This window comes from Ovis canadensis, chromosome 4, assembly GCF_042477335.2.
Source record: "Ovis canadensis isolate MfBH-ARS-UI-01 breed Bighorn chromosome 4, ARS-UI_OviCan_v2, whole genome shotgun sequence".
Taxonomy (NCBI): Eukaryota; Metazoa; Chordata; class Mammalia; order Artiodactyla; family Bovidae; genus Ovis; species Ovis canadensis.
Genome location: NC_091248.1, coordinates 67,468,176 through 67,491,274, shown reverse-complemented (window position 1 = coordinate 67,491,274; position 23,099 = coordinate 67,468,176).

Sequence of the window (23,099 nt, the reverse complement as noted above, 5' to 3'; positions counted from 1 at the left end):
AGAAGTTGTATGTATTGTAAAACAGAAAAGATCTTTTTTGCCTCTGAATAGTGTTGCATGCATATGACATCTGAATCTAAGGCCAATATCTTCAGAAATAAAAGACACTAGCATAAAACTACAAGCTAATAAACTGAGGACTGAACAATGGAAAGCTAGAAAGAACCTGGTTCTTAGGTATCGCTGTTGAACTACTGAGCTAACCATCGTTGGAATGGCTAAATGTAAGAGTAACTCTAGACTCTTCGATACCACCACAACATTTGTATCATCTAGGATTTTATTAGAATTACAGAATCTCAAGTCCCACCCAGTTCTACTTAATCAGAATATGCATTTTACCAAGATTCCCAAGTGACTCATAACACATTAAATTTGAGAAATATTTTCCACGACAAAATTTTTAGATGTAGTTACTAGCAGATGGAATTGACCAGAAGAAAATGGATTGCCTGAAAGCTTATTAAATTCTTAAGGAAAATGTATTCTTATTGAACTTTCTATTACTCACTACTTAATGCAAATTCACTGATAGAGAGGGATAGCTTTTGATGGAAGAGGCACTGACTGCTGATTTATTTATTTTTTCTTTTTTGGGATAGCAAATGTATTTTGATTATACAGTATGAAAACTATAAGTATTAGTATTCAAACTTTGAGCCCTATAACTCTTAAGATGAGGAAACACACATAGAGGCTTTGTAACATACAATTTTCAAATAACTACTTAAGAAGACAATAAACTAAATATCACATGAAACGGGGTATGATTAACAAATGAAAGCAATTCAGTGTTGTCATTCAGGTACTACCTATGTATTAGGGGTAAAAATATAGATGTCATAATCCTTGTCTTAAGGAAAAACACAGTCTAAAACAATTATAAGCCAGGCCATGGATCAAAATAAGCAGGAACAAACAAAGGATATGTTTTTGATAGCATTTGGCATGTACATCCCCAAACAATAAGTGGAAGACTTACAGCGGCCTTTTTTTAGCTGTGTTGTTACTTTCCAGCATACGTTCCCCTGCTGCTAACAGCACCAAAGATTTCCTCCGAGGTGTCGTCTCCCTCATTCTCCCTGCGTGCGGTTCAAGTTAGAGCTACACCATTGATGCAGGGAAGACTGAGATACAGGCCTGGCCAATCAGAGTTCCTGTAATAGATTACAGCACTGTTTCCAGCTGTCATCTCCACCCGACTCACAACCCCCACAAGAACAGTACAGTGTGTGTATATGTCGTTGCCATAGTAAATAAGGGGCTGCCCTGTAAGCAGGATATACTGGAGTGGAAGAAACAACTATCCAGAGTTGTAAGTCTGGGAAACCAAAAAATGATTCCATTTGTAGTGATAGAGGGGTCAGTAAGTGAAGACCATTTGGGAAGGAAGATGAAGAATTCAATTTTCGATAATGACTTTTAATTTAAAAGAATACTTATTATTTGGTTTTGATTATAAAATAATACTTGATTTTGTAGGTAAATTTTGCATATCAAGGAAAACAAGAGGAAGGCATTTAATATAAGCCTGCTAACATTTTGACACATTTCCTTCCAAACATTCTTTTCCCTTTCATATACAAATATAAAAACCAAAGTGTGATTATAATATATTATATATTATACACATCCCTGCATCCTGCTATTTTTATTTGATATTATGAGTACACAAATGTAAAAAAAAAGAGTGGGTAACTCTTTACTTAATGATAGATTTTCTATTTTTACAATTATAAATACAATAGAAATATTGAAAAATGGATATAGAACTTATTTAACATACATAGAATAACACTGATTCTCTCACAGTAAGTTTTTTCAACAAGGACATATATAGACTGAGATTACGCGTGTATCAAATTATTAAGGAACATGGGGTAACTCCATTAAAGAGTCTCTGACAGTACGTTGCTGTTGTTGTTTAGTCGCTCAGTTGTGTCCAACTGTTTGTGATCCCATGGACTGCAGCCCCCAAGCTTCTCTGTAAAGAATCTGTCTGCAATGCAGGAGACCCAGGTTTGATCCCTAGGTTGGGAAGATCCCCTGGAGAAGGAAAGGGCAACCCAATCCAGGGGTCTTGCCTGGTGAATTCCATGGACAGAGGAGCTTAGCGAGCTATAGTCACAGGGTTGCGAAGAATCAGATACGAATGAGCAACCAACAATAGCAGAAAGCTTTCTGTCAGGAGACACAGGCCAAAAGTGACAAGAGGCATTTTCTTTCTGGACCAGGTAGTCATTATAGGCAGAAGCCTAGCACACAGGAGTTCTGTACCACATAAACAGAGAAACATTACTCAACACACGTAAAGGAAATGCAGTCAGAAAAGAGGACATTTCTTTGGAGAGTAACCTTCTCACATGAAATTAATTACTCATAAAAACTAGAAGATTAAATATTCTTATGCAGTTCTCAAGAGGATATTGCATGTGTAAAACTATAGTGTGTGCACACACACACACACACACAACTATAGCATGTAGTTACAAAGCACAAAGAACCTGAGTTCTGTGAATGCTATACTGTAAAACACACAACCACCATTTGTTCAAGTAAACAGTATACTGTAAGGATTGAACTTCATGTTGGATAGACCAGAAAATCAAATTAATGACATAAAACAAACTCCAAGATATCAATTTATGATGGATAAAGAAGTGAAAACCAAGAAACTAAGCCTTAAAAGCAACTCACCAAACACTTTTCCTGTGGTGCCAACTCTGTGTTTCCATGGAGGCCACACATGCCACATGGTTCATGCTGGGCCAGCAACGGACCAGGCGTAGGATCCCACGTTGGCTGCATCTGTAGGCTTTTGGTTTCTGGCTCTGGGCAGTCTACAGGACTGAGTGGGCAAGTCTGGAGGCAGCAAGCAGTATGTTAGGAAGTTCAGGTTTGCTGTCTTGGCATTTTCCCTGGATCCAAGAAGTTAGCTGTGGCCACAGATAAGAACAAACTTGGAAGATTAAATTCTGAAACGGGAGATAATCTGGAGCCTTTTTGACAAGGGCACTACAGAAAGGCTTGTGGATGCCATGCTGCTCCAAGAACTGGGTGCAATCACTGCATCAGATGGAGGCCGTGCATCTTTGGAAGACTGAAGTTAAACTGGGAGGTTATCTTGGACAAATGGCAGTTCCAGGCTTTTGGGCTGGTGGGTGCATGAGTCAGTAAGATACCTTGCAGCCCTGAAGACCAGTCTTGCCCTCTATCATCTCTCCAGTGGGCACTTAAAGTAACCAAAAAAGAAAAAAGAGGGAGAAAGGGAAGGAGAGAAACCTTCAGTTCAGTTCAGTCGCTCAGTCGTGTCCGACTCTTTGTGACTCCATGTATCACAGCACGCCAGGCCTCTCTGTCCATCACCAACTCCCGGAGGTCACTCAGACTCACATCCATCGAGTCAGTGATGTCATCCAGCCATCTCATCCTCTGTCGTCCCCTTCTCCTCCTGCCCTCAATCCCTCCCAGCATCAGAGTCTTTTCCAGTGAGTCAACTCTTCGCATGAGGTGGCCAAAGTACTGGAGTTTCAGCTTTAGCATCATTCCTTCCAAAGAAATCTCAGGGCTGATCTCCTTCAGAATGGACTGGTTGGATCTCCTTGCAGTCCAAGGGACTCTCAAGGGTCTTCTCCAACACCACAGTTCAAAAGCATCAGTTCTTTGGCGCTCAGCCTTCTTCACAGTCCAACTCTCACATCCATACATGACCACAGGAAAAACCACAGCCTTGACTAGATGGACCTTAGTCGGCAAAGTAATGTCTCTGCTTTTGAATATACTATCTAGGTTGGTCATAACTTTTCTTCCAAGGAGTAAGCATCTTTTTATTTCATGGCTGCAGTAACCATCTGCAGTGATTTTGGAACCCCAAAAAATAAAGTCTGACACTGTTTCCACTGTTTCCCCATCTATTTCCCATGAAGTGATGGGACTGGATGCCATGATCTTCATTTTCTGAATGCTGAGCTTTAAGCCAACTTTCTTTTTCACTCTCCTCTTTTACTTTCATCAAGAGGCTTTTTAGTTCCTCTTCACTTTCTGCCATAAGGATGGTATCATCTGCATATCTGAGGTTATTGATATTTCTCCCGGCAATCTTGATTCCAGCTTGTGCTTCTTCCAGCCCAGCGTTTCTCATGATGTACTCTGTATATAAATTAAATAAGCAGGGTGATAATATACAGCCTTGACGTACTCCTTTTCCTATTTGGAACCAGTCTGTTGTTCCATGTCCAGTTCTAACTGTTGCTTCCTGGCCTGCATACAGATTCCTTAGAGTTATGGAAAAGAAATCTAAATGATTCACCATTTATATAACAGGAATCTTGGATATCAGTAAGCCAACAAAACAGGCTCTGAATCAGGAGAGTTCACTGGGAACCAGGAAAATCTTTATTAAGTATATCAGTTAAATGAATGGTGTGAACCCAGCTTGGATATTGGATTAGAAAAGTTATAAAGGATATTTTTGTAAATTATTACTTGAAATAAATATTAGATGATATTGTATCAATATTAAATTGTCTGCATTTGATAATTATAGGAATGTGATGAACCTTGATCGTAGCAGACATGTATTGACATATTTAGGAGTGAAAGATCATGATATCTGTAACTTTCAAATGGTTCAGCAAAAAATAAACAATTGAAAGAAAGAATGTGTAAATACAGCAATATGTCAATTGATGAATTTACGTGAAAAGTATAAGGTTGTTTATTGCAACTTTTCTCTAGGTTAAAACTGTTTAATAAAAAATTTAAAACCAGGATAAAATTTGAAAGATACTGCTGGAATACTAAAGTGAAAAGTTTAAAAGTTTGTTTTTGTTTTTGCTTTTTAAGTTCTATAGACATCTAGTAAGAAAACAAGCAAACAAAAGTAAACTCACAGTGATCAATATCTGCAAAATGCAAGCAGGGGGAAAAAAACTGAGCCTCCTATCAAATGAGCATACAGAAGCTTAAAAATATATATATTTTTCCCCTCATATCAGGGTGAGAGAATGTTTCCAGCCAATTGAAAAATAAATGATTACAAAATAATTGTTTGAGACTCAAAGAATGGGAAAAAAATACTTTTAAAAGGAAAGATAACATATAAAATGTTGTCTACAAATCTATTGGTCTTGTCTGATTTTCTAATTCAGCTTGGTTAAGTATAACTAACATTTCCTGAAAGCTAGCTTTATTTCTACATTTTAAATATTTTTGCTTAGAAACTATATTTGTTGTACTCCTCAAGGCATTCTCAGTTTTATATTTGGGTTTTATCTTTATTAGATTTGTAACAGATTCCTTAGTTCTTAACTTTTTCAAATACCCCCTAATATTTATTTATTTATCTGGCTGCCCTAGCTCTTGGTGGAGACACTTCCAGATCTTTGATCTTCAATACAACATGCAAATTCTTTTTAGTTGTAGCATGGGAACTCTTAGTTGTGACATGTGGGATCTAGTTCCCCAACCAGGGATCAAGCCCTGGCCCCCTAGGTTGAGAGGGTGGAGTCTCAGCCACTGGATAACTGAGCAGGTCCCCTGTATATGTTGAATAAAAGTGGTGATAGTGGACAGTTATCTTTTTCTGAAAATCAAACATCATTCTGCAAGACTGAGGCATTAAATATAGTGTTTAACAAGGTTATTTTCCATGCCAGCTCGCTGAAACAGTCAAGACAACTATTCAAAATATTTCATATCCAGTATTTTAAGTTGTTTTCAGTGGGACAGTTAATTAGATTATACATTTTCTGGGTGCAGATATTTGAAATTTTTGAATTATTTTCTGAGTAGATATACATGTATGTGATAACATTCTGGCATGGTTTGCTTTGTACTATTGCTATATTTATAATTTTTCATAAAATTAACATTTTAGTTTAAAGAAAATAAACATTTAGAAAATGATCAACTAAGTAATGATAGACTTTTTTTATTATTATATTTGATTGATGATACCAATGACTTGTTAACTTTAAACAAAACACCAATTATAATAGAAAAAATAAGTGCTGAAAAATATTTCTAACCCCAAGATGGAGCTGCTTCTGTCACATCAACAAGCTGAAAGCCAGATAACTTTCATGTCTCCTTGATCAGAAATGCAGCATTTTCAGTCATTCAGTCCACAAATCCCAAGCCACCTCTGCTCTGAGCCTTCTCATCCCAAACAAGGTTAACTATGTGAACCCAGAAACAGTGACAGATTTTATTTTCCTGGGCTCCAAAATCACTGCAGACAGTGACTGCAGCCATGAAATTAAAAGACCTTGCTCTTTGAAAGAAAAGCTATGACAAACCTAGACAGCGTATTAAAAAGCAGTAGTGTCACTTTGCCAACAAAGGTCCATATAGTCAAAGCTTTGGTTTTTCCAGTAGTCACCTATGGATGTGAAAACTGGATTATAATGAAGGCTGAACATCGAAGAACTGATGCTTTCGAACTGTGGTGCTGGAGAAGACTCTTGAGAGTCCCTTGGACAGCAAAGAGATCAAACCAGTCAATACTAAAGGAAATCAATCCTGAATATTCATTGCAAGGACTGATGTTGAAGCTCCAACTCTTTGGCCACCTGATGCGAAGAGCCAACTCATTAGAAAAGACCTTAATTCTGGGAAAGATTGAGGGCAAGAAGAGAAAGGGGTGACAGAGATTGAGATGGTTGGATGGCCTCACTGACTTAACAGACATGTGTTTGAGCAACCTCTGGGAGATAGTCAAGGACAGGGAAAGCTGACATGCTGCAATCCATGGAGTTGCAAAGAGTTGGACATGCCCTAGTGAGTGAACAAGTTAAATAAAAATATTTTGGAAATATTGAAATACTCTTTGGAAGAAAAGTTATGACCAACCTAGATAGCATATTAAAAAGCAGAGACATTACTTTGCCAACAAAGGTCCATTTAGTCAAGGCTATGGTTTTTCCTGTGGTCATGTATGGATGTGAGAGTTGGACTGTGAAGAAAGCTGAGCACCAAAGAATTGATGCTTTTGAACTGTGGTGTTGGAGAAGACTCTTGAGAGTCCCTTGGACTGCAAGGAGATCCAACCAGTCCATCCTAAAGGAGATCAGTCCTGGGTGTTCATTGGAAGGACTGATACTAAAGATGAAACTCCAGTACTTTGGCCACCTCATGGGAAGAGTTGACTCATTGGAAAAGACTCTGATGCTGGGAGGGGTTGGGGACAGGAGGAGAAGGGGACAACAGAGGATGAGATGGCTGGATGGCATCACCAACTCGATAGACATGAGTTTGAGTGAACTCCAGGAGTCAGTGATGGACAGGGAGGCCTGGCGTGCTGCGATTCATGGAGTTGCGAAGAGTCGGGCACGACTGAGCAACTGAACTGAACTGATTTGCAGTATATTTTTGTTGAACAGTACTGGTCAAAAACACAAAGTATTCATTATTCATGGAAACCTGGAGGCAGTGGTTCTACAATCCAGTATACAGTAAAATGTTGCTGTCTTACTGTACAGGGCCTAGAGGAAGAGCAAGGGTAAATGTAAGTAATTCTGCACTTAAAATGCAGAATTCACAGGTAGGCAACTAATTTTTTGAGGGCAGGAGGTCCAAATGTAAGGAGCCAGTGGTACTCAGAAGACGTGAAAAGCTTCTACACTCAGGCTGCTAGTACTTTTGGCGGTTTTAAATAAAAGACCTCAGAATGGATTTGTTAAACACTTGCTATGAGACCAAAAACAAACAAACAAAAATTTGTAAAGTCTTTTTTTAAAATTGATGGCATGCTTAATGTTAAAAAAGAAAACTTTTCACTTAAAAAATACAAGAAAGCAGGCAGCTAAATAGAAAATATTGAAATATTCAATATTATTTAGTTTAAAATTAACATTCAGAAAAGTGAGAAAATATATTAGTTACACTTATGTTTGAGAGAAAATATTTTGAATAACTGATATAATTGATATTCTAATATTATGCAAACCTATTTTATAATTGAATAAATTCCAACCTTACCAGATAGAACATATCAGATGAAACAGAACTGAACAGTGTTTAATCTACAAATGTCATGAGTAATACTTCACTCTTCCAAGTTGGAAGTATCAGGATCTTTAAGATCATTAGAACTTTCTATAGCATAAAATAAAATATTAAAATAAGATAAAAATAGTGGGAAACAAACTGACCAGTGGTAACTGTAAACTTTATTGGAATCAAGTTTGTATATTTCATAAATATTCCTGTGGTTGGTAGAATAATTGTCCCTCAAAGATGCTTACCTCCTAATCTATGGAACCTATGATTATATTAGGTTACCAAGCAGAAATGAATTAAGACTACAAAGGGAATTAAGGTTGTTAATCAACTGACCTCTAAAAAGGGAGATTTGTGCTGGATTATCTGAGGGGAGCCATTGCAAAAACTGAGGTTCTGAAAACATGGAAGAAGTCAGAAAAGGGACCAAAATCAGAGAAAGATTTGATGATATTATGCTGCTGGTTTTGAAGGTGGAGAAAGGAGTCAGAAGCCAAGGAATGTGGTAGCCTCTGGACTCTGGATAAAGGAAGATAATGGATCATCTTTATAGCGTCCAGAAGGAATGTACCCTGCTGATATATTAATTTTAACTCAGTGATACCCATCTTAGAATTCTTACTTCTCTACCTACAAAATAAATTTCTACTGTTTAAGTCACTAAATTTATGATAAATTGTTACAACAGCAACAGAAAACTGATACAATTCAACTTCTTTAAATGCATTAAGAAATCTTTCAAAGACTAACTGGTATATTCTATTCCAAAAATTTATAATGAAAGACATTTCAAATTGACAAATTTGTGTATAATGGAGGCAATAACTTTCTGTATTTGAACCAAATTTACTTGAGGTAAGATGTTGTTCTTATGCTTAATTCATAAGTTACTACCTGTGCTCTCTTTCTATATGAAAATCTAGTGAAGAAGATATATTTTTTCAGGTTACTTCTCTTGGGAATATCTTAAATGGGTTACTGCTGTTTGAATTGGACATGAGCCCTTTAAAACAAGGTAAGAAGAGTGCATGAAAGGAGCGCTGATTCTGAGTTTTCACTATGAAATTTTACCATTACCAAAGATTCAAATAATATTTTTTTAAATAATAAAAAACTTCACTTAGTTTAAAATTTCTAAACCAGAGAATTTACTATTCACCTAGGTTAATACTTTGGAGAGTTCAATAAATTACTTTAGGAAAGAATAAAATGGTCAAAATTATGTTTAAGAAAAATAAGAAATAGCAATATAGGAAACAGTTTGCACTTCCAGCCAAGACTACTCTGTAAGTTCATGCTTTAGGATACCCCCATGGTTCCCACCATATATAGATGATATATGAAGTTAAAAAAGAAAAAAAAAAGACTCAATCTGGCTCAAAAATAAGATACTATTCCCAACTGACCACACCAACAAAGGTGAGTAGGCAGAAACAGCCTGCTGAAGTCAAATTCCAAAAAAGAAAAGGTAGCTAGGATTCAGCTTTTGTAGAAAACTGGGATTAAAATGCTGATAAAATGTGGCCCACTGGAGAAGGGAATGGCAAATCACTTCAGTATCCTTGACTTGAGAACCCCATGAACAGTATGAAAAGACAAAAAGATATAACACTGAAAGAGGAACTCCCCATGTTTGTAGGGGCCTAATATGCCCAATATTGGAGAATATGCCCAATATTGGAGAAGGAAATGGCAACCCACTCCAGTGTTCTTAACTGAAGAATCCCCAGGGATGGGGGAGCCTAGTGGGCTGCCGTCTGTGGGGTCACACAGAGTCAGACATGACTGAAGTGACTTAAAAATATATATATATGCTACTGGAGAAGAGAAGAGAAATAGTTCCAGAAGGAATTAAAAGGCTGAGCCAAAGTGGAAGCAATATCCACTTGTTGTGGATGTGTCTGGTGGTAAAAGTAAAGTCTGATGCTGCAAAAAAAAAAAAAAAAAAAAGGCAGTATTTCATAGGAACCTGGAATGTTAGGTCCATGAATCAAGGTAAATTGGAAGTGGTCAAACAGGAGATGGCAAGGGTGAACATCAACATTTTGGGAATCAGTGAGCTAAAATGGATGGGAATGGGCAAATTTAATTTAGTTGAATATTATATCTATTACTGTGGGCAACAATCCCTTAGAAGAAATGGAGTTGCCCTCATAGTCAACAAAAGAATCTGAAATGCAGTACTTGGGTGCAGTCTCAAAAAAGTCAGAATGATCTTGGTTTATTTCTAAGGCAAACCACTCCACATGACAGTAATCCAAGTCTATGCCCCAACCATTAATGCCAAAGAAGCTCAACAGTTCTATGACAACCAACAGGACCTTATGGAACTAACACCAAAAAAAAGATGTCCTTTTTATTATAGGGGACTGGAATGCAAAAGTAGGAAGTCAAGAGATACCTGGAGTAATAGGTAAGCTTGGCCTTGGAATACAAAATGAAGCAGACAAAAGCTAACAGTTTTGCCAAGAGAATGTACTGGTCTTAGCAAACACCTTCTAGCAAACACAAGAAATGACTCTGCACATTGACATCACCAGATGGTCAATACCATAATCAGAATGATTATATTCTTTGCAGCAAAAGATGGAGAATCTCTATACAGTCAGCAAAACTAAGACTGGGAGCAGACTGTGCTCAGATTATGAACTCTTTATTGCTAAATTCAGACTTAAATTGATGAATTAAATTGATGAAAGTAGGGAAAAATCATTAGGCCATTCAAACAGGAACTAAAAAAAAAAAAAAACTACCTTACGATTATACAGTGAAAGTAACAAATAGATTGAAGGGATTCGATCTGATGGACTGAGCACCTGAAGAACTATGGACAAAGATTTGTAACATTGTATGGGAGGCAGTAATCAAGACCATCCACAAGAAATGCAAAAAGGTAAAATGGTTGTCTGAGGAGGCCTTACAAATAGCTGAGAAAAGAAGAGAAGCTAAAGGCAAAAGAGAAAAGGAAAGATATATCCATCTGAATGCAGATTTCCAAAGAATGGGAAGGAGAGATAAGAAAGCCTTCCTCAGTGTTCAGTGCAAAGAAATAGAGGAAAACAATAGAATGGAAAAGACTAGAGATCTCTTCAAGAAAATTAGAGAACATTTCATGCATAGATGGGCTCAATAAAGGACAGAAATGGTATGGACCTAACAGAACAGAAAATATTAAGAGGAGGTGGCAAGAAAACACAGAAGAACTGTACAAAAAGATCTTCATGATCCACATAATCATGATGGTGTGATCACTTACCTAGAGCCAGACATCCTGGAGACCAAAGTCAAGTGGGCCCTAGGAAGGAGCACTACAAACAAAGCTAGTGGGGGTGATGGAATTTGAGCTGAGCTATTTCAAATCCTAAAAGATGATGCTGTTATAGTGCTGCACTCAATATCCCAGCAAATTTGGAAAATTCAGCATTTGTCACAGGACTGGAAAAGGTCAGTTTTCATTCCAATGCCAAAGAAGGGCAATGCCAAAGAATGTTCAAACTACTGCACAACTGTACTCACATCACATGCTAGCAAAGTCATGCTCACTATTCTCCAAGCCAGGCTTCAATAGTAGTGAACCGAGAACTTCCAGAAATACAAGCTGGATTTAGAAAAGGCAGAGGAACAAGAGATCAAATTGCCAACAAACATTGGATCATAGAAAAAGCAAAAGAATTCCAGAAAAACATTACTTTCTGTTTCACTGACTGTGCTAAATTTTGACTGTGTGGATCACAACAAACTGTGGAAAATTCTTAAAGAGATGGGAGTACCAGACCACCTTACCTGCGTCCTGAGAAACCTGATGCAGGTCATGAAGCAACAGTTAGAACCAGACCTGATACAACGTACTGGCTCAAAGTTGGGAAAGGAGTATGTCAAGGCCATATATTGTTACCCTGCTTATATAACTTACATGCAGAGTACATCATCTGAAATTGCCAGGCTGGATGAAGCACAAGCTGGTCCAAGATTGCTGGGAGAAATATCAATAACCTCAGATATGCTGATGACAGCACCTTATGGCAGAAAGCAAAGAACTAAAGAGCCTCTTGATGAGGATGAATGAAGAGAAGGAAAAGCTGGCTTAAAACTCAACATTCAGAAAATGAAGATCATGGTATCTGATCCCATTACTTCATGGCAAACAGAAGGGGAAACAATGGAAATGGTGAAATGCTTTATTATCTTGGGTTCCAAAATCACTGCAGATGGTGACTGCAGCCATGAAATTAAAAGACGCTTGCTCCTTGGAAGAAAATCTATGACAAATCTAGACAGAGTATTAAAAAGCAGAGACATTATTCTGCCTACAAAAGCCCATATAGTGAAAGCTATAGTCATGTATTCATGTGAGAGTTGGACCATAAAGAAGGCTAAGCACTGAAGAATTGATGCTTTTGAACCGTTGTGTTGGAGAAGATCTTAAGAGTCCCTTGGACTGCAAGGAGATCAAACCAGTCAATCCTAAAAGAAATCAACACTGAATATTCATTGGAGGGACTGAAGACGATGCTGAAGACGAAGCTCCAATACTTTGGCCAGCTGATGTGAAGAGCTGACTCATTGGAAAAGACCCCTGTTGCTGGGAAAGATTGAACACAAAAAGAGAAGGGATGACAGAGGACAAGATGGTTGGATGATGTCACTGACTCAACGGACGTGAGTTTGAGCAAGCTCTGGAAAATGGTGAAGGATAGGGAAGCCTGGCATGTGGCAGTCGATGAGGTCCCAAGGAGCTGGACACAACTGAATGAATGAACAAAAACAACAATTAACATGAGAATTTCTCGAAACCAGAGGATATTGTGATTCTACAGTGCTGATGATACAGAGGCTGGAACTGTGTCTTATATAAAAATTTAAGCCTAGGGAGGCAACTGAACACCACATAGTATCACAAGAAAACTGGAAAAAACTGATTTGGGATTGGTATGCAAGAGCCCCAGAAGTACCTTGGTGCAGAAGGTGTTTCATGATTTTTCCCTCTGAGTTCAATCTGGAATTTATTCTAGATATAGACATTTGTATTTTAACGATTCTTTTTCTTGTAAAATTTGAGTTTGTTCTTTTCATATTCTCAAGCTAATTTTTTTGTATGGATGTTATGAGATCTTTCACATCCCAAACTTATGTTTTTTAAGTATGCTACAAAATGGGAGAAAATATTTGCAAATAATGAGACCTTTTTCCTGTTTTAAATACCTAACAACTCTGTGGAGCTACAAATTGGATTTGAAAATGGAGAATAGCAACCCACTCTAGTGTTCTTACCTGAGAAAAGGAGTCTGGAGGGCTACAGTCCATGGGGTTGCAAATAGTTGGACACAACTTAATGACTGAACATGAGCAGAAGCACGAATTTATCCACAGTATAATATTTTGTGAAATAATTTAGTCCTTTGGCTTCTATTATTCTCAGTGTACAGATAAGAATAACAAAGCAAACGACCCATTTTGTTATAAAGATCAAATCAGATAGTTTGTGGGACTCCCTAGTGGTTCAGTGGTTAAGCCTTCACCTTCCAGTGCAGGGGTCGTGGCTCATTTCCTAGTCAAAGAGTTAAGATCCCACATGCCTTGTGGCCAGAAAACCAATACAGAAAAACAGAAGCAATGTTATAACAAATTCAATAATATGGTCCACACCAAAAAAATCTTAAAAAAAAAAGACTGTTTGTGGGAAATTATTTTTTTTTTAACTACAAGGCATGCTACTAGGAATATTATCTCATTACATTTTAAAATTACCCTTAAGTAAAAGAAGTGGCCTTAAGGAATTTTTCTTTATGAAATTGTTCAACAAAACTGCTCATTCTCATACTGAATCTAGAATTATATTCTCTTCTAGAATCTTAAAGGTTGGTCACTGTTAACCGTTATGTTCTGAATACCATTCGTTGCAAAAATGTCATGAAACCCTATTTTCTCCTTTTCTAGCACCTCAGGGTGTCCATGTTTTATCTCTCAACTATGTGTTTTAAATAGATAATAGGAAGAATTGGCCATTTGGACTTGATACAGCAGAACTGTACTGTAGAGTAAAGGCCTACCACACTCATTGCTCATTGCTCACAGACCAAAACAAAGGACTCCTGGAGATCAGCCTCCCTTTCAGGGTATGTCCACTTAAATCTGGCAAAAGGCCAATGGAAAACAAAATATCCATTTTAAAAAAGAAAAGTTGCACTTGATCTATCTTTGAACCCAAGAATGTGTGGCAGTATGCACAAACTTTGCACTTTCCTGTTCTTTTGAGAGTCAACTGGGTAGATATGGTGCATTACTTCTCTGGAACTTAATGATCTAGGTTTTCTACCTTTTAATATTTATGATGCTATATAAAGGCTCTGTGTACTTGACATTTCCAGGGCCAATTTTTGCAAATGGTCTTAACCCAGCCTCTAAATTTGCAAACACAAATTATTTGGGCAAATATTTCTGGTAGTTAGATAAAAATGCATTGTTTGAAGATATTATCTGATACACACAATTTTAGAGACCAAGCTGGAAATAGTAGTGTACCCCCCCAAAAAATTCTTGAAAACCTGGAAGCTTACTTATATCCACAAACTTTTTATCTAAGAAAGATAAAAGCAGAATAGAATTTTGAAATATTTTATATTTCATATCAGATGATCTAAAATTTTCACCCATCATTATTATTTTCAATTAGCTTCATAAAAGGAGACTGATAGCATAGCACCTTCTATTTTATTCCTGGGGATTTCACTCCATCTCATCTTCCTCATTATAGACAGTACAGTAAAATGCCAAAAACTAGCCAAGGGATTTACAGGGATCAATTAAATAGAAGGGGATGCGCTCCTCCTCCCAGGTGCTTGAATGAAGGGCTCAGGGGAACACTTTTTCTGTGATCAACTAGCCAAGGGTCTAATTGTCTCTTTCATTTCACCCATTACAACATTAGCTTAATACAATCAGAACCCTTCTTTCCAAATTCTGGTAATAAAATCAATATAAAATGGAGTTTTCCAATCCACATTTAATTTAATTGTGATTTTCCTTTACTTGTGTTTTTAAAAATCTTTTCTAAAGCTCCATGAGTGGGCTGCCCAAAGTGTAAGTGCTTGATTGATTGACAGACTATTGTACAACTAGTACTTACTATTTCTTCTTCTTAAGACCTGAGTGGCTTTTAGAGTAAAAACAATAGGGTGAAAGAAAAAAAGTCTTTGATTCACTTATTTCATATAGAAAATTGGAGAGAAAAGATGTCATAAAGTGACATAAAGTGATTTTAACAGTATATGCACTTTTTGCATCATGTGCTGGTAATCATAAATTGAAACAAGTGTACATACAAAGCAAAAGGGAAAATATAAAGATGCATTGAAGAATTTTAAGCCATTGGCTTATAAAGCTTCATGTATTTGATACATCCACCTGAAGTTTGATATTCAGCAAAGTATAAAACATAAGAGAGATGAACAGATTAAATAAACTACCCTTCTATTGGTTGATCATTTCTATTTCTTGGTCAAACTGTAAGTTCTCTAAGAAGGGCATTCAAATGGCAAGACTTGTCTTCTTTCTACATACCCTTACATGAATGATAACTTCTAATGGGGCGGTGGCTAAAGAAAACTTTGGTACAACTGTTGCCTATTAAGTTCTAGTCTCACAAATGGGTCTTAAAAATTCCTTGGGCAAGTTGGAGAGTTAACTATAACAAGCTAGGTCTAAATTCCATATCATTTTATACAGCAAACTTTCCACATATGTAAAATAACATTATTGAGCTGCACCCCTCAGTTCTGCAGGGTTGTAATGGCCCAGCAGCAAAACCAAAGAAAGAACCCAGAAGCAGTGACAGAGACATCAAAGACTTTTTGGATAGGATTCTTACGAGTTAGAAGCAAGAATCCTGGAGTGACGATGTTTGGCAAAGAGCAGGCAGGATGCAGGAACAATCTTGTTACTTGGAAGAAAAGGAGGCCATGGTTTACAGGGAGAATTGATATTAAGTTGGCTTATCAGTTACCAGGGAAACCAGAAGTTGGGGTGGGGAAAGCAGCATAGGCAGTTTTGATTAAGCCCTGTAATTATGAGAATTGGATATTCATGTAAGAGTGAAGCAGGTCCTGGTTGAGCAGAGGGTGGATGGACAGAAAACAAGAGAATAGACATCTTGAGTGGGCTGACCATACACACATCCATAAAGAAACTGAGCCTTTAGGCAAGAATAGGAATCAATACATATAGCTGAGTACTATGTATTTTTAGAGTCATCCAAAGAGCTACTTTTAGACTCATGCTGCGAGTGTCTTTAAAATGCTTTTTTTGGGATTTGTGATTAATTTTAGCCTGGGGAGACTGGTTTAGAGCTCCATATTTAGGTGATACCGCTGAGCTCTTGAAATTGACTAAGGGAAATTGTTGAATGTTTGTCCTAGAAACAGAAGCCTGTTACATAAAGAGAGGCCACAGCACTGAGACAACACTGGAGAAAGAAAAGTGAAAGTGTCTCAGTTCAGTTCAGTTCATTTTAGTCGTTCAGTCGTGTACGACTCTGCGACCCCATGAATTGCAGCACGCCAGGCCTCCCTGTCCATCACCAACTCCCAGAGTTCACTCAGACTCACGTCCATCAAGTCAGTGATGCCATCCAGCCATCTTATCCTCTGTCGTCCCCTTCTCCTCCTGCCCCCAAACCCTCCCAGCATCAGAGTCTTTTCCAATGAGTCATCTCTTCGCATGAGGTGGCCAGAGTATTGGAGTTTCAGCTTTAGCATCAGTCCTTCCAGTGACTGATCTCCTTTAGGATGGACTGATTGGATCTCCTTGCAATGCAAGGGACTCCCAAGAGTCTTCTCCAACACCACAGTTCAAAAGCATCAGTTCTTCGGTGCTCAGCTTTCTTCACAGTCCAACTCTCACATCCATACATGACCACAGGAAAAACCACAGCCTTGACTAGACGGACCTTTGTTGGCAAAGTAATATCTCTGCTTTTGAATATACTATCTAGGTTGGTCATAACTTTCCTTCCAAGGAGTAAGCGTCTTTTAATTTCATGCCTGCAATTACCATCTGCAGCGATTTTGGAGCCCCCCCAAAATAAAGTCTGACACTGTTTCCACTGTTTCCCCATCTATTCCCCATGCAGTGATGGGACCAGATGCCATGATCTTTGTTTTCTGAATGTTGAGTTTTAAGCCAACTTTTTCACTCTCCTCTTTCACTTTCTTTAAGAGGCTCTTTAATTCCTCTTCACTTTCTGCCATAAGGGTGGTGCCATCTGCATATCTGAGGTTATTGATATTTCTCCCGGCAATCTTGATTCCAGCCTGTGCTTCTTCCAGCCCAGCGTTTCTCATGATGTACTCTGCATATAAGTTAAATAAGCATGGCAACAATATACACCCTTGATGTACTCCTTTTCCTATTTGGAACCAGCCTGTTGTTCCATGTCCTGTTCTAACTGTTGCTTCCTGACCTGCATATAGGTTTCTCAAGAGGCAGGTCAGGTGGTCTGGTATTCCCATCTCTCTCAGAATTTTCCACAGTTTATTGTGATCCACACAGTCAAAGTCTTTGGCATAGTCAATTTAGCAGAAATAGATGTTTTTCTGGAACTTTCTTGCTTTTTCCATGATCCAGCAGATGTTGGCGATTTGCTCTCTGGTTGTTTGGCCTTTTCTAAAACCAGCTTGAACATCTGGAAGTTCACGCTTCACGTATTGCTGAAGCCTGGCTTGGAGAATTTTGAGCATTACTCATGTCCAACTCTTTGCGACGTCCATGGAATTCTCCAGATCAGAATACTACAGTGGGTAGCCTTTCCCTTCTCCAGGGGATCTTCCCAACTCAGGAATCAAACCCAGGTCAATTTGCAAGCAGATTCTTTACCAGCTGAGCCACAAGGGAAGCCCAACATTGCAGGAGGCAAAACCAAAGAAATGAATCTGCACCTGAGTTCGGCACACATAGTGGAGAAGAACTGGGTAAATTACCAACTTGCACCAAGATCAGGTTGATGAATGAAAGAGTGATTGATAAGCAAAAGTGGGGGCTAAAATCACGTTAGTCTCTCAGTAAGTGAGGGAGGGAAATGTGATTCTTCTTAGGAAAAACTTATGTAAAAGTATAACTCCATGCTGATTTTTAAACAGAACCCATTCAGAGTAGGCGGTTTCTGATTGGTCCCTGCTGCCAAGCTTTCTTTGTTTGATGTTTGCCCTGCCAGTGAAGGCTTCCAGGCACTCGCCTATTCTGGATCCATGTCACCTTGCCACCTGCCTTTATTGTTCTATCCACATTTGCATTTGTCTTTGAGGCCTCCTGCTTTCCCCTGCTTATTCTTCCTCTTCCTGCTAAAACATCTTGTCTGTTCATATTTCCTTTTATCTTTGCCTTATCAGTAACTGTATTTGGCCCCTATCCTGGGTTCTATAATGGTCATTTCACTGTGTCTTTATTTCTCTGATTTGAAAAATCACCCTATTAAAGTTGGGTAGGGTGGGCACACATACAGTTGTCAAGGGAATTATTTTTCTATTAATTTTGGACACTATCCCAAGGTAATCTTTTAAAAGAAGAACACTTTTCTTTTCTATTCATTTTGTACATCTAGGAAGAAATGGATAAAAAGTTAAGAAATTAAAGGAGGTAAAAATCAGAATAACTGGAACTGCCATTCATTGCTGATGGCACAAAGTCTTTGTAAAATGGCACCACTACTTTTGGTGCGTGAGAGGTTTTAATAAAGTGTACTCTATGCTTACTCTATGATATAGCAACTCCATTGCTATGTAGGAATGACTGCTTACATCTACAAATTTATTTTACAAGAATAGTCATAGAGACTCTATTCATCATATCAAAAACCTGGCCACTGTGTAAACATCTACCAATCGGAGAATGAATTAACCACATATGCACACAAGGAAATGGATGGATCTCAACACAAATGTATTCAGTGAAAAAAGACAGGCATAAATGAGTACATATGGTATATTTCCCTTTGTATGAAATCCAAAAATAGGCAAAAACTAACCAACAGTGATAGAAATTCGGATAGAGCCTCCTCTGAGAGGGAGGATCATTATCTGGGAAGGAGTATGAAGTAATTTACTGGGGGAATGAAATATACTAGTTTTGCTCTGAATGATGGTTACTTGAGTATAAACCCAATGCAAATTTTCAAGCTATACACTTAGGACTTACTCATTTTACTACTAAACCTTATGTTAAAAGAAAAGGGAAGGGATAGAAGATTTGATGAGAAGAGCACAGGCTTGGAAATAAGACAAACCTGGATTCAGAATCACAGCTTGAGTTTGGTAATTTTATAATTTGGGGCAACTTATTTCATCTCCTTCAACCTCAGTTTCCTTATCCTTAAAATAGGAAAACATCACCTATCTCATAGATGTGTTTAACCACATATAATTATTTAATGGTAGTCAATCAATAAATATTAGTTCCTTTTACGACCTCTTCATTCCTGTTTTGACTTATTAGCAGTGACAAGATCCCTAACAAGTATTCTTTCTACTATGCCTCCAGATAAATTTGTATGTACATTAAATCTGAGGAACACTGCTCTAGAAAATTCCCAGGGTATATCAGCACATTTCAGGCGCTCATAAATTATGCTTTAAAGAAGTCTATTTTAGTACTGCTTGAAACTACATCTCCCAATCTTATTAGATCAAAGAACTGCCCACGCCCAACATGTTTTTGGTATGGAAAGACATAACCATTATCTCACCACAAGATTTTGTTCCAAAGAAAACACTTTTAGAAACATATACATGCACACACCTCCCAGTTATGAATAAAAATTTTAGGGTATCCTTTGGCACATTCTAGAAATGCTGTATTCAAGATTAGTTTTAGGATAAATCTGCAACTCTTAGAACCAATTAATTTGTTGCTTCAACCCTATTAATACATATATGCATGGACAAGTAACCTAAGTATATGATTCTCAAATGTGAGTGAAGGGCACATCAGCATCATGGAGCAAGCTCTATAATAATACACATTGATATGTCATTCAGATGCTGCTTTGAGTAAACAAGAATGGACATGCAATCTGCGGGAACTGTTTAAAATATTGTCCTTGCTCCTACTCCACATTCTGTGTGTTCTAGAAGATATTGTCTAGTTAATACGCACCCTGATCTAGGTGAGAACTATTAGTTTAGATAAATGCATCTCAACTGTGAATGTCTGTTAGTAACACTCAGGCTTGCAAACAATCAGTTCCAAATCCCTCCCCTAAAGACTGACTTAACTGGCCTGGGTTTAGACTGACATGTTTTAAAGCTTTCCAGGTGATATTAATGTACAGAAAGGATTGAGAACCACTGGTCTAAGAAAAATAACTGTGTTTTTTGACCCCATCACCAAAACTACCCATCATTTTGTTCTTAAGTAAAAAATACAGTCATTTTAGTGGTAGGTATTAGTCAAAAGAATGTCTATGCTGAAATCTCTTATGTAGGGGCCCTTGTCCTATATGGAGAACAGTGACCATTGAAGAGGTATTTCAGAAAGTACAGGACAGTGAGGTGACTGAGAATTGCTGCTCCAAGTCATTAAGATAATGTGAGGGTCTGGGCAACTGCCCTGCATCCATATTCATTCAGAGCTTTAACACTGGATATTACACACAAGCAATTGTAGACATCTGAGTGTAGGAAAAGCTCTAAAAGGCTTTTTTCATTGTCTTTAAAAATAATCATTTTATAATTTAAGTTCATTTGAACAATTTTTAAGTAAGTGCAGTTATCAGAGAACTAGTTTTTCCCAAGTCACCTAATTGATACTAAGTAAAGGTCATAGCAAGGCTTTTAAAAATAAGCACTATTATTCTTTCTGAGAAAGAATCCACCATTAACAAATGTTTTTAAAGATTCCATCCTCTAATACCTCTAAGACTTCATATCAATATTTATTATGAGTCAAAACTGATATTCAATTAAATGTGTGAGTAGCAAATGAATTAAAAAAACACATAGATGTGCCTTATCTAAATCATATCTTTGAGGGCATATTTCTTGTTTACTTGTGCGTTAATATCCCACTTTTTTACCAGTGGAAATAAAAAGACTCATAAGTATAAGTGGAAGGTTTTCTGGAAAAGAAATATCTATTTACTTAAAATGTACTAATACTATCTAATGGGTCAGAAGAAGCTTGAATAAGCCTTCTGGGAGATACCTAATGTAATTTTATTAAACCAGCCCTTCAAATTGTACGGGTATAAACCTAATGGAAATCTGAGCATTGATGTGTTTAAAAAAAAAAGTTCATCTTTACATGGGTTAATGGATTATTAAAACAAACACACACAATTCCTCTGTCAAATGATAGATAATAAACTATTTTTTGTTTCCTGAAGCTTACTGAAGTATGTAATATAATATGTTAGTAATAATAAACATAAATTGAGGCACTCAGGTCATTTTGCAATTGAAAACATTATAGTATTGCTATTGATACAACTTTTCTAGTCCTTGCCTTGTATAATTTAAACAGTGCTGGTCACCAAATCTTTGCAAGGCTTAATTGCTCTTCAGGTGAATGATATGGAGCAATTATATGAATGATACCAGATCTCAGAGATTAAGTTATGTGAAAAGATGGGGAAAGTTGAACAAATTCTCAGTGGAAAAAAAAATGACTTCATGTAACACAATTGAAGTGTTAAAAATTATAAGGTGGATTGATAAAATTGATCCAAGCAAACTCTTTATGCTTCAAGACCAGAGAAGTGAGTAGATATGATCTGAAAATTAGAAAGTTGGAAACAAGGGGAAAAAAAGAAGGCAAAAGTCTTTTACACAAAGGATAATAAGCATATGGAATAAATTACTATAAAGGGCCCCTGAAGCAAGGAGCATCATTGAATACAGGAGGGAATGAAATGAATTTCTAAATGAAAAGGGAATATAGAGAAGAACAGGGAAAAAAAATAGGCTAATGGAAATACAGGAAACTTTAAAAGGCAGGTATGATGAGCATAGAAACCTTTCACTGGGGTCCCTTCACTTCTTCCTGATCGTGCTATTAAATGACTTTTGGCATAGCCTGTAATCTAAAACAATGTCATAGCATGGTGCTCCATGCTGTCACATTTAACCAAATGCTGCATGGCATTTAACATTCGTCTATCTTCAGGGATGCCTAAATAAAAGTCTATGTAATGTAATCCTACTCTGCAAATAGGTGATTTGAAAATACTACTCACCTTTTTGACCAATGAAGTTCAACTTTTCTATAGATGTTGCATATTCAAGGAATTTCTCCTTAGTCAGTTGCTTTAAAAAACAAAGGGGTGCCCATAAACACTTATAATTAGTGCATGCCTTAATAATAGATGAGATGATTTTCATAAGACATATAGAAAACATGAAGGTGTATGTATAAACTATTCATAATGAGACTGATTATCTCTCCTTGAGCACAGTGTCTGCTGTTATATCTGAAGAGAACCTCCTACTTTTTTAGCTAGAAGCATGAATCTTTTTTTAGGAATGTGTGCTGAGGCTGAATATAGGACTTCAAGTGATGAATGATTTGAAACATTAATATGTAAGGTATTGCTAGCTAATTATTCAGCGGTTCCACCAGCGACTTAGATGGTTACCTTTGGGAGACAGGATTCTGCTTTCAAGTGGCACTAACAAAAGCATTAGTACTAACAGTTATATAGTACATGTTACTGCTAATTCTCTCCCAAAAGGTGCAGGTACATCACTTTCTGAAATATAAAATGCTTAATATAAGCATAGTTATCAAGTGCTTAAAAAATATCTACTCAGTTAAAACAAATAAGAAAGTTTTCTTCAGTTTAGATTTAACTGTGAATTTTTAATATTCCTTTCATAGGTATAGTCTTTTCCCCACACTTGGACAATATACTGTTTTGCCATTTTCTGAATACCATCAAAAAACACCAGAGGACATAGAGCAGGACAGTGGCTTCTTAATGACTAACTCAAAACTTTTTGAACTTCTCAAACATAAAGGGACATTTTCAGTTGGAAACGTTTATTAAGAATGTATACCATTATCAAAGCTTTTTGGCCTACATGTCTGACTTTGAGATTCAGCTCAGACATGGG